Raw genomic sequence first — 13,557 nt, 5'->3', positions numbered from 1 at the left:
TCTGCAAGGTTGGTCGCGCTCGACATTGGAAGGCTTCATTTGCAGTGTTACTGCGGTTACCTAGGTCCTGGAGGAGTAACACTTCATGTGTACAGTGAATGATGTAACCTAATGAGCCAGAGTGCAACGTTCGGTTGTGTAGATGTATCACTTAAATTGGATTGGAGAGGTACCTTCTCCGCTCTCAAAATAAAGTTGTTGTTTAGCAGTAAGGGGCTGAAGTTGAGCTGGTTATCCCTACAAATCTCTACCCTGGTTGGAGTACACATGTGATGCTGGTTAGTCGGTTGGTATAAAAAAGAAAAATACGGAGATGTTGCCGAACTTTACATTGGGTCGGCTACTCCAGTACGCTTATGGTAGCGAGATATGACTCTTGCAGGTCGATTTGTATTCTTATTGCGCAATTACGGTGTGATGAGCTTGTCAGGTGTGTTGTAGAATTTAGCATTCAAGTTCAGCAGCTCGGCAAGCAGTTCGCTAGTAGAAATATTACGTTGCCTTTCTTGCTACCCCGTATTTCGCATGATATGTTTTCGAATAAAGGTGTGTCTTGGCCATATCAAAGTTCGTCTCCTGTACGTATTTGAAATTAATCAAAGGACTCAACTCTGCCACACATAACAACGCGAGAGTCCACATCTCAACGACTTCAGGTGAGTATATAATGTGGTTGATATCCGTGAACATAGCAGCAACTGAAGCCAATTAAACTAATCATATTGGTTGACTCATCGTTATTTCATCGTAATTTCGACTGGCTATGCTTGTAGTGAGGCTGCATATATTTCTCTGTGTTCCCCAGGTGGAGCCCGACTCATATGTGTACCTCTCACTCCTTAAATTTATAAATCGTCCAGTTGTTTCAGAAGCTGAGAATTCAATCCTTTACTCATATAGCAGCGGATGATGTTTTTGGAGGTCCAACGCAGACTCTGCGTGCATGCCATCTATAATTGAACGTACATTAACGTGAAACTGCTTAATTGAGGCGATCCTTTGCTTACGACAACGCTATATACACAGCGTTCGAACTGTTTTCATGCTTTCGATCGACAACATCGTCTGCCTGCTAAGCGAGCCGCACTGGGCTGAGATACAAAACCTGAATCGCTTTTGCCATCCTTCGAAGTTTTCTGTGACATATAGCATGCGATAGACTATTGAGGGACATTCGAAGCATCTTTTCGATTGCCTTTGAGACATGTCGACAACATGGACAGTGGATTTCAATTTACTCCCATCTCTACTTCGACGCAGATACGGCAGGCGCTAGGCAAGAAATGTGGATAGTAAACGCTAGAATAACCGGATAAAGATCGAACATATTTTGATCTGATTAGCTTGATAATCCAGGGCAACTTTGAACACCTCTTCTTGTCCAAAAACTTTCAGGTGAAATCGTGCCGACGAACTTAACACCATGCGACCCGTCGCCTGATCGCGTTAGGGTTATTGCTTTTTATCGCTTCCGCGACTATTATATCGTCTTATTTCAGATAAATTGTGTCATTTCAACTTTATTTGATGTTCGGGGCATCAAGTGGAACAGCCCTCGTTAACCACTCAGCGTTCTAGCCAGCCAAATATTTGTTTTCAGTTGGGGTGGTAGTGAAATCAAATTTCGGCCATTTTTTTTCTTTATTATTTTTTTGGCGGCGATGTCAATCACTCCAGTAGTTTTAGCAGACGACTTCGTAAATACTGAATGGATCATTATTGCAACGTTATAGTTTTTCTTCTTTGTTTATTAGTTGTTCATTGTTGGTGGTACGGACAATATTAGTTTGTTAGTTTACGTTTTTTTAACCGAAAAATTTACCTTTCCGCTAGGGGCGCTAGTGTTTGGATGCCCAAGGCGCCCGTTATCTCCCTTCAGTTTGCCTCTGGTCGCTGTTACGTGAGGACGTTAACAGCATCATCGGGTGCGTTATCAGCAACCACGGTACGAATTACTTTTTATTGTTTGGTCTTAAACCAATTTTAATGTCGTCATGAGGTGTAAGTTTGGGAGTGTTGCTGGCAGTTTCAGTCTTCGCGTATTACCAATTGTCCGGACTAGCTTTACGTGAACGCGTTCCATGGCAGACGACCTGATACTCAATGTCCGGCGCCTCTTTGCGACGCTGCTCGCTGTTGTAATTCGGTGGAGTTAATCTCTTTCGGTATTATTTGGAATTCTTGGTGCCACTGGTCGCTTGTTCTCGTTAGTATGCATTTTGTTCTCGTTGTTCTTATTTTTCCTTTTTTTTTTTATTGGCACAAACGCGTTTGTACTGTCATGGCGTCGATTTATCGCGTGACCTAATGCTTTTCGCGGGCTTCCTCCTGGTTGGATGGTGAGGTTCTGATGACGAGCGCCCATGATTGGACGCACATTTGGTGTTCGTCTGCTTTGTACAGCATGGGGTCGATCTGAGTTTACCGTGAGTTTTTCTTTTTTTAAATGTTAGCTGCTGTTTTATTTGTAATTTATTTCATTTATTATTCATTTACATTTGTGTAATATTAGAATGGAAATTTCAACCAAATTTGTAGCTCGAATTCTGAAATTACTTTTGGCGGGCTTTTTTTTCTCGCCATTTTAGTTTCACACTTGATCCAAAAATGGAGGTGAAGGCTCTCGCATTGTCTACATGCATTGTTTTCCAATTGTGTAACAACATTCTCTTTCTCTTTTCAGGGCAGTGCCTAGATTTTAGGCACATGACTACCTACTTTTTCTTTTTTTTTAGCAAACTTGCCATCAGAACATGCAGAAGACTTCTATAGATTTAACGTTGATACCGTGATGAAAGTGTAACGTAGGGTAGGTGAAGATGTGCGTGGTTTTGTGGCGCCTCGAGCGACGCATAGAAGATCGGTATGTGATGGGTAAAATACCCTTTTCTTACTCTTAGCTGTAGCATTAGTGGAGACGCAGAGTCCGACAGGCGTTTCTGACTATCTCGTACCCACGATAGAGTGTATGTCAGCTTTTAGTATGTCTTTTGTGCTAAGTTACAGGAGTGTTTATGAGGGAAAGGGGGAAAGCCGTGGCCCTCGTGGGGAACTTGGGGATTCTGTGCGCGCGGGTTGGGATACAGCTTCGGTCTGGTGCGAGATTGTTCAGTGCGCCTGGTCTCCTTGTTCGCAAAATTGTATTTCAGTATTTTTTAAACCTCAACAATTATATGTAATGTTTGTGTATTAGGCTCTGTGTTCTTCGCTGGTCAGGATTGCTGTGTGATTGGGATAGTGAAGGCCTCTTCTTGGAGCGGATGCTGTGTTCCGAGCAGGGTTCTTCGCTCGCTGTGCCTCAGGTGCTATTCATTAGCTTTTAGCTTCAGGGATTTTGTAGCTATATACGGTGTGTTCTGTGCTTACTGTGCATTTTAGCTTTACTCCGTTTAAAATAAGTAACTAGAATCAAATGTAATCTGGTGATTATATATAAATACTTTAAGACATTCCGTATACATTTTTTTAAATTAAATGGCTCACTGGACCCACCGCCTTTCTTATTTTTACTGTCTCTTATCTTACCACGCAATTTCATAAAATCTAAAAAATCCAGATCAAAACCAGTAACTTCCCTGAAATGCACAGTAGCGATTCCTCTTGCTACTTCCTTCCTTTTTATAGAACGTAGTGTTTAGAGTAGTTCTCTCCGCAGCATAGCTCAGGCTTAGTGTGCAAGGGAATTAGCTTACTATCTTAGCCTAGACATAGTCCTATAGTGTGCTGCACTGCCGGAATCCAGGGATGAAGAAACTTCCTGCTCGTCACTAGCGCTTATATAGATAACCAATATATTAAAATTAACGTAGTCCAACTGCTGCGTGCAATAGTTAAACGATAGGTCGGGCACGCGACTGGAAGAGAGCAGCCAGCGGATGGAGGAGCGGAAGGACTCGATCGGAAAAGCCTGGAGGGGAGAGCTGAAAGGAGACAAGCCACGAAGAGCTGTATATCGTTACAATTTAACTGTTAATGCCACAGCAGTTGAAGTGTATTTAGGACAGGAGTAGTGTCAGGATATCGCGTGCAGCCGTAGCTGGTTAGGTACAAGCTCAGCTAGGATAGACAGGTAACGAATTGCACTGCGGTATCTGAAGTGCACTGTGTATGTCGCGGAAAGCATTTAGCTACAGGATATTGTCTCAGTGGTTGCTGTAAAGAGGTTCTCCGCCAGTAGAATATGATCCATTTCAGTGGATGTCGTTCATGCTAGGCTTAGCTCGGATGTTTTCAATCCTTTCACGATATTGATATTTGGTATCGGTTCCGACACTGTGTCCTCTCTGTCCGTCTTTGTGGTTAGGTTTGCGCATCGCATTTGGTCGTCCATGAATGAGTTGGACATTCCCTCATAAGCTGGACATTCCCTAAAGTTGTGCATATCAAGGGTCCATTATCAGTCTGGTCGAATCTTGTGCAATGCATGTTCAGGTTGGTTATCAGTTGCGTGGCGCGTCCGCTAATAACATCCTCCGACCTTCTTTGTTCTGTGTTCTTTGGTTCGACTTCGGTTCTCTCTTATCGGGATATCCCTATCTTTCTCCACGTAATGTCCTCCCATTCTGGTCGTTAGCCTGTGTCGGAACCTTCTGCTTTTGAATCTCGAACAGCACCACTGAACAATATCAGATAGGCTAGTGAGGTTTAGCTGTAAGAATACCATACTCTATCGCGTTAAGTTGTATGAGGATTAGAATAGGAGCACCTGGGGTACAGTGATGGAAACGTGAGCCTGGCACATGGCGTTCTTTCTGGATTCATTCACGCCTAAATAAATGCGCCATAAGTGAAACTCATTTCTGAGTCTATTTCTATACCAGTAATACTAGCATAAAATGTAATATTTACCGATTACTCGTTTTTATCATAAATAAATAAAAAAAACGTTCATGGCCATGTGCGAGGCTTATCACACGGTCAGCTCTGTCTCGCTCAGCTATGATAAGTCTGAAAAATGACGCACTTGGTCTCTGGGGTATACGGGTTGGGTGAGAGGCTGTCCACGAAGATATACATACAGCCGTATATAATAAGGATAGGTGCAGCTTTTAGCTTTACCATTAGTTTGTCTGCAAAGACGAAGAAGGGCACGGCTCGCGGCTACAGTGAGGGGAGTATTATATATTACTTTGGGAATTACGAGTGTCATGTACGCGAATTCATATAGTGCTTGTGTAATGATGTTGCGGGGTTGTGGGCCCCTAAATATAGCTACGATAGCTCGCACCGCGTGGTACCCCGACAGAGGCACCTTCGCGGTCGTCTCTCGTCGGTAAGTATGTCGGACACACTAGGCTACGACTACCATGGGAATACGTGGGAATGGAAGGGCCGTCACCGTCATACCGGGCTCGTCCGCTGGTCTGGGTAGGTGTAGGCGCGAAACACTGGGACGGGCGCATATTTTTCTGGCAGCCGTTTAGGGCAGGGTCTGGATTACTTTAGGTAGACGGGAAAGCGGACGGGTGCGCACTGCGACCGGTTAGCTTTTATGGTTGTATTAATGATAGCCGTGGCGGTGGCGGTCCTGGGGTGTCTTCTGTTCGGGAGTACGTAGGGAGTAAAGACGGTTGTCGTTAGGGAGTAAGATTTCGTCCCTGGGTTTTTCAGAGTGTGTTGCGTGTGTAGGGTGTCAAATGATAGGGGAATGACAGGAAAAGCGAGACAATGGAAGGAGATGGTTATGAGTGGAAATTATTAGTTTATTCTATAGCAAACAAAAATTGCAAAGTGTTGCTTTGACTTCGTAGTGTGACAATTAGTAATGTAATTAATTAATATAAACACGATTCCACTCGTACACTATCTCCTTCGAGGAACACTGGTCAATCGGCCACTGGGAAACGCAACAGTAAGTTGTACCGCCGTGGGACATTTCGCCGCGGACGTGGCGGCGCTGGATGGAAGCACGGACCTCCCGCCGCTGGAACCCCGCTAGCTCGGTCTCGATTAGTGGTTATCGGTGAGAGAGTCCACACCAGCGCGAGTGAGCACATCTGCTGTGCTCGTGTCTTGGGTTCGTACCTTCGGGACGAGTCTCTGGCCGTGGATGATCCCTCCGTATAGCTGCTAATCGCCACACACATATGCATCAAAATTATCTCATTTATGCTTAGCTGTAGCTGTATCTGCGTATGCGGTCGAGCCTAGATCCTCTCCAAACATCTGTGTGTTAGGCGGTGGAGTTGGACTGCTCGGCATAGATGCCCGCCCGTGTTAGGCTTAGCTCGCGTACGTTCTCTTTCAGTGCGAACATAGCGATTGAATAGAAATAAAAATTGAAGTGTGTTTTCATGTGTGATGTTTGGAAAAAAAAGTGTGTGTCTGTGTCTCTTTACTCGTCTTGTATTGCTGGGGGGGGATTCAATATATAATATAATTACATACATAATAATATAATATATAATATAATATATATAATATAATATATATAATATAATATATATAATATAATATATATAATATAATATATATAATATAATATATATAATATAATATCATATATATAATTTTTTTTTTTGCAACTATATATACCGAATCGTCCCCGGCGAAGGATTGACGGAGCGCGTGCGAGTCGGCTTATCGCTATAGCTTGGCTGGATTAATTTGCGGCTGCTGTACTAACCTCTTCCTCCTTTTCAGCATTTCCACATTGTTTCGATGTGGTACACTAATCGTTCTGCTTGTATTTTCCAGGTTCTCACCATATATTTCCCCATATGTTTTAATTTATCCGCTATGTTTCGCTGGAACTGTCTCCCATGCAATTGGTTGCCCGTCGAGAATAATATTGTGTCAAGGACACAGGAATTGGAGGAACTGTTTATTCATGCTCTAGAGCTAGAAGAAGCGAGAGCAATGGACGAACGAGATAACGATGATGGCACATCTTGTGCCTCACAATGGCAACAATTCGGAGATTTTATTTGAGAGATATATTCAACCACAGGAAGTATTTGGGACCAGAAGAAACTTGCTTTAAAAAAAATCATTTTTATAATTGATAATGATAAGTAGGTTAGATATGGGTGTGGTGTTCCTTTTCGGTTTTTCTTTTTCGTTTTCCAGAGTGGTGGTTCCAGCAGCCCATGATCTCGAAAGATACCTGACTATGGAGTGCAGCCGTTGGTTCTCTATCATCAACAGATGTGGTGATATTTTTTCTTTTCTTTTCTTTCGTAAGATTAGAAGGCAGCCAAGATTCTATACTGAAACGCATCTGAGGCTTCTGGAAGAAAATGTTCCATGGAAGAAAATGATTGCTGCATCTTTAGGATAGGTTGAACTCTCATGCAATTAGTTGCCCATCAAGAGCAATATTGTGGCAAGGACACAGAGATCGGACGAACTGTTTGTTGAGATCAGAGTAGCTAGAAGAAGGAAGAGACCAAGAGAACAAACGAGATATGATGCTCACGATAGTACATCTTCTGCCTTATAATATCAACAAGTCGGAGCTTTTACTCATTGAGATATATTCAACCACAGCAAGAACTTCGGACCAGAGGAAGAAGAAACTGACTTTAAAAAAAATCATTTTTATAATTGATAATAAGTAGGTTAGGTATGGGTGGTATTCCTTTTTGGTTTTTCCTTTTTGTCTTCCAGAGATGGTTCCACCAGCCCATGGTCTCGGAAGGACTATGGAGTGCAGCCGTTGGTTCTCTAACGTCAACAGATGTGGTGATATTTTTTCTTTTCCTCCGTAAGGTTAGAAGGCAGCCAAGATTCTATACTGAAACGCCTCTGAGGCTTCTGGAAGAAAATGCTCCATGGAAGAAAATGATTGCTGCATCTTTAGGATAGGTTGAACTCTCATGCAATTAGTTGCCCATCAAGAGCAATATTGTGGCAAGGACACAGAGATCGGAGGAACTGTTTGTTGAGATCAGAGTAGCTAGAAGAAGCAAGACCAAGGGAACAAACGAGATATGATGCTCACGATAACGAGATATGATGCTCACGATAACGAGATATGATGCTCACGATAACGAGATATGATGCTCACGATAACGAGATATGATGCTCACGATAACGAGATATGATGCTCACGATAACGAGATATGATGCTCACGATAACGAGATATGATGCTCACGATAACGAGATATGATGCTCACGATAGTACATCTTCTGCCTTATAATATCAACAAGTCGGAGCTTTTACTCATTGAGATATATTCAACCACAGCAAGAACTTTGGACCAGAGGAAGAAGAAACTGACTTTAAAAAAAAATCATTTTTATAATTGATAATGTTAAGTAGGCTAGATATGGGTGTGGTGTTCCTTTTTGGTTTTTCTTTTTCGTTTTCCAGAGTGATGGTTCCACCAGCCCATGGTCTCGGAAGATACCACACTATGGAGTGCAGCCGTTGGTTCTCTAGCATCGACAGGTGTGGTGACATTTTTCCTTTTCTTCCGTAAGATTAGAAGGCAGCCAAGATTCTATACTGAAACGCTTCTGAGGCTTCTGGAAGAAAATGCTCCATGGAAGAAAATGATTGCTGCACCTTTAGGACAGATTGAACTCTCATGCAATTAGTTGTCCATCAAGAGCAATATTGTGGCAAGGACACACAGAGATCGGAGGAACTGTTTGAGATCATAGAGTAGCTAGAAGAAGCAAGAGACCAAGGGAACAAACGAGATCATGCACACGATGAGATATGATGCTCACGATAACGAGATATGATGCTCACGATAGTACATCTTCTGCCTTATAATATCAACATGTCGGAGCTTTTACTCATTGAGAGATATATTCAACCACAGCAAGTACTTTGGACCAGAGGAAGAATAAACTGACTTAAAAATTTATAATTGATAATGATAAGTAGGTTGGATATCGGTGTGGTGTTCCTTTTTGGTTTTTCGTTTTCGTTTTCCAGAGTGATGGTTCCACCAGCCCATGGTCTCGGAAGATACCCGACTATGGAGTGCAGCCGTTGGTTCTCTAACGTCAACAGATGTGGTGATATTTTTTCTTTTCTTCCGTAAGATTAGAAGGCAGCCAAGATTCTATACTGAAACGCCTCTGAGGCTTCTGGAAGAAAATGCTCCATGGAAGAAAATGATTACTGCATCTTTAGGATAGGTTGAACTCTCATGCAATTAGTTGTCCATCAAGAGCAATATTGTGGCAAGGACACAGAGATCGGAGGAACTGTTTATTGAGATCAGAGTAGCTAGAAGCAAGAGACCAAGGGAACAAACGAGATGATGCACACAATGAGATGATGCTCACAATAACGAGATATGATGCTCACGATAACGAGATATGATGCTCACGATAGTACATCTTCTGCCTTATAATATCAACAAGTCGGAGCTTTTACTCATTGAGATATATTCAACCACGGCAAGTACTTCGGACCAGAGGAAGAAGAAACTGACTTTAAAAAAAATCATTTTTATAATTGATAATGTTAAGTAGGCTAGATATGGGTGTGGTGTTCCTTTTTGGTTTTTCTTTTTTGTTTTCCAGAGTGATGGTTCCACCAGCCCATGGTCTCGGAAGATACCCGACTATGGAGTGCAGCCGTTGGTTCTCTAGCATCGACAGATGTGGTGATATTTTTTCTTTCCTTCCGTAAGATTAGAAGGCAGCCAAGATTCTATACTGAAACGCCTCTGAGGCTTCTGGAAGAAAATGCTCCATGGAAGAAAATGATTGCTGCATCTTTAGGATAGGTTGAACTCTCATGCAATTAGTTGTCCATCAAGAGCAATATCGTGGCAAGGACACAGAGATCGGAGGAACTGTTTATTGAGATCAGAGTAGCTAGAAGAAGCAAGAGACCAAGGGAACAAACGAGATGATGCACACAATGAGATATGATGCTCACGATAGTACATCTTCTGCCTTATAATATCAACATGTCTGAGCTTTTACTCATTGAGAGATATATTCAACCACAGCAAGTACTTTGGACCAGAGGAAGAAGAAACTGACTTAAAAAAAATCATTTTTATAATTGATAATGATAAGTAGGTTAGATATGGGTGTGGTGTTCCTTTTTGGTTTTTCTTTTTCGTTTTCCAGAGTGATGGTTCCACCAGCCCATGGTCTCGGAAGATACCACACTATGGAGTGCAGCCGTTGGTTCTCTAGCATCGACAGGTGTGGTGATATTTTTCTTTCCTTCCGTAAGATTAGAAGGCAGCCAAGATTCTATACTGAAACGCCTCTGAGGCTTCTGGAAGAAAATGCTCCATGGAAGAAAATGATTGCTGCATCTTTAGGATAGGTTGAACTCTCATGCAATTAGTTGCCCATCAAGAGCAGTATTGTGGCAAGGACACAGAAATGGGAAGAAGTGTTTATTGAGGCAGGGCAGACCGCTCTGCACAATTTCCACCAGAAGAATTAATCACTTAGTGATGAGCAATGGTGAACAACAATGAATGTCGACCAACATAAAACAAGGCGAGATAGCTGGTGTGTAGATGAAATAGGCATCATTTTCTCGAGCCTGAAACGCAAAGGGCACTGACAGAACGAACTGGACACTGGGAATGAACGGACTGAACTGACCATTGAGGATAATTTTATGGCTGCCACTTCACAGTTCATAGATTAATGAGCATTCTTAAAGGCCAGGCATTTTAAAATGCTTTGTTTCGCTGTTTCTGACCTTTTTTCTATTTCAGAAGCAAATACAACTGGAGCCATATCAAGCACATCTAGCATCTTCCCTGCTTCGCTTAACTGGCCTTTGGAAGCTTTGGACACAGGGGCGACTAGCTCGGACTTCCCAGGGGGGGCAAATCGAAGTGTATCTGTGGGAGTGCAGCCAAAGGAGACAGTGAGACGTGAGTGATGCCTTTATAACTATAGGCTCACGTGGTGTGTCTTGGGCAGACTTCACAGGGATCGGTCCCGGCAACTGCCTTAAAGTGTCTGAGGAAAACTCAAAAACTGGTAACGCCTGTTTGATGTTCTCCTGCTATAAAAGGCTCGTTTTTATTCGCAGTTGTCACAGATACATAGTAGAGCCGGGCGAATAGCAAAATTTCCATTGTGTATAGTTTACGAATATTTCACTTGCACTGCGAATGGAACCCGAATAATTTCATATTCCCTTCTCGTTGTTCCAGCCTCAGAACATAAATTCTCTCAATTTCTTAAGATGGCGAATCAAATTTAAAAAAATCAGAAAAGGCCAAATTCGAGTAATTTTGTGTACATACCCCATGATGAAATATTTTGTGGTGGTGCATGGATTAAATGCTGTTCTGCTCCAAACATCCAGCATAACATATTGTAAGAGAAGTGCATTAGTGGGATGAACTACGTTGAGAGAGTCATGTTCCATGCGGCCTGCTTTGTGTGAATCTCCTCATTTCTATCATTACTGTGCTTTTAGAAACTTGCACGTATTTCCATCTGCTGCTGAACATAACTCCGAAAGTTGGGAGTACATTTACTGGAACCTGCAGTGTCAAGAGTTCAGTGTTGTACCATGAGCTCCCAAAAGCTGTAGACTTTCATGCCAGAAAATCGTTAACAGTGTAAAGCGGGCTTCACGTTACGCTCGAGTGTAATGAGGTCAAGCCGACTTGCAGAATGGAGCCGCACACCAAAAGAACAAGGGCGGTAACGTGAAGTGGGCTTCACCTAACGCTTGGGTGTAATAAGACGAAGCCGACTTGCAGAATTGCTATAGCGATATCTCGCTTCAGAACTGTTGGAAAAATATTCGAAAACTTTGAATACTGAAACTAGGTTGCGAACAGCATTTAATTAGCATCAGATGTTAATTTCATGTTGGAAATTTCGAATAACTCTAATCGCCCACCGATTTATTTCATACTTGTGACTGAGTACGAAACAGATTCGACCTCCAAAAATAAATCACTGAAGTTTCAAAAATTGTCAAACAACATGAAGTGAATGCCCCCGACTGCTTAACATCGAAGAGGCTGGTTTTCGAAAACACTTGTTTTTTTTCTTCCCTGTTTGCGCTGGTCACGTGCGCGGCTCGACGCTGCCGGTACCCCTCGAACAATACGCGGAGGGAGCTCTGCCGCGTGTCACAGGTGTCAACAGCGGAAGCCTGCTTACCGGCACCCTGTAAGGATGCACTGTCATTCAAAATGCCTGCGCGGTACTTGTTCGGTACACGGTAGTTCATTGCGGTATTGCACGGAGTGGAATTCTAATGTGATGCGAGGTTGAAGCAAATAATTTTCGGCAGATAGTCACGTTGAATTATCACACATTTCTGGGCCCTGTGGTGGTTCATTTAAGCACCTCATAAGCAACCACACCTACATTGACTACTTTTTGTTACCAGTGCAGGTCTTTCCGAAGAGCCAGGAGCGCGGGAACTACCAGACTCCGTCAACGGTACAACATCGAAGTGTCAACCTCAAGTGAACATGTACTCGTGGATATTGTCTTTGTGCTTCAAGCACCTTCAGTCAACAGCTATGTACCATCCCACAGGACGTAATGCTGCAAGTGCTTAGCACGCTATGGACAACATAGTGCATATACATATTGTTGTGACATATTGTTGTATTGTTGTATTGTTGTATTGTTATATTGTTATATTGTTGTGTGGTTTAGGTTTATTGTGTGTGTGACAAGTACGCAATTGTTTTGTATCATGAACAAACTTGACCAGCCGAGCTGGGAGGTATGGGGCATTGCTCTGTACCGGCTGCACCTTCTGCAGGTTTTCCTGGGTTTTCCTCGCAGACAGAGACGAATGTGGGTGCAGTTCCCAGGAAGTCGGCCCAGGCCGCAATTTCGTCCCCCCAAAATGGCGGCACCGCATGCCTTGGACGTAATCCTGCTCTAAACGTCCATGACGCATCTTTTGCGTTCCCTTTAAGCTTCACTGCGACATGGCTCGCACCGTGCAAATGACAGTCGACCATTTTGCATGTTGCGTGGATGTTTTGAATGTGTGCGCACGTTGTACATACCAAACCAGGACCCACACCAAATTAAAGTCGGGAAACAAATGAATCATTACTTTTAGCCAGTACAAATTTATTTAATCGTCAGTTTCAAAGATTCTGGTATGGTATTGCAACATGCACGTGCCTGTGTGTGTGTGTATAGCATGTGTGTGTATGTGCATGTGCGTACGTACGCAAATGTTGATGTGTCCGTTTTTAACGCTACTAAACTTCGTGGTTGAATGTCATTTGCCGGGCGGACTTTGCTGCAGTGAAGCCATTATTCGGTTCGGTTATTTCAAATGGTCAGGTTGGATCCGCCTGGTTATTTGAAATGCAATTTTTAAATTATATCCTCGATGCTGTGTGTGCCTTCAGGTGCACTATATTATGGTTAAATAATGTGCCAGGATTTTTCTGGTATTGAATAGTTCATTGTGAGTGTTTCATGATGTGTATTTTGTACATGCTGATGCTATCTGATTATTGCGTGAGATTTCTTTGTGTATTAAATAGTTGCTTTTGTATGTGCTGATGCTACCTAAATAATGTATAATGATTGACTTCTTGTGTATTAAATTTGTGTGTGATTTTCATTCTGTACATTAAATTTCAGGTGCTTTCTCTTCATTTAGTGTTCTGCGTGTT

The 13,557-nt window shown here is 42.6% G+C and overlaps 1 long non-coding RNA gene across 1 annotated transcript; it reads left to right on the top strand.

Moving 5' to 3' along the window:
- The first annotated feature begins 1,884 nt into the window (after positions 1-1,884).
- Positions 1,885-13,539, top strand: LOC135401515 (uncharacterized). The gene is made up of 4 exons (XR_010424834.1): positions 1,885-1,945; positions 2,684-10,120; positions 10,651-10,812; positions 12,297-13,539. It is a non-coding gene; the product is annotated as an uncharacterized LOC135401515 (long non-coding RNA).
- The last annotated feature ends 18 nt before the right edge of the window (positions 13,540-13,557 follow it).

The sequence above is a fragment of the Ornithodoros turicata genome, chromosome 7, assembly GCF_037126465.1.
Source record: "Ornithodoros turicata isolate Travis chromosome 7, ASM3712646v1, whole genome shotgun sequence".
Classification (NCBI taxonomy): domain Eukaryota; kingdom Metazoa; phylum Arthropoda; class Arachnida; order Ixodida; family Argasidae; genus Ornithodoros; species Ornithodoros turicata.
This window is presented reverse-complemented; position numbering and strand designations above follow the sequence as displayed.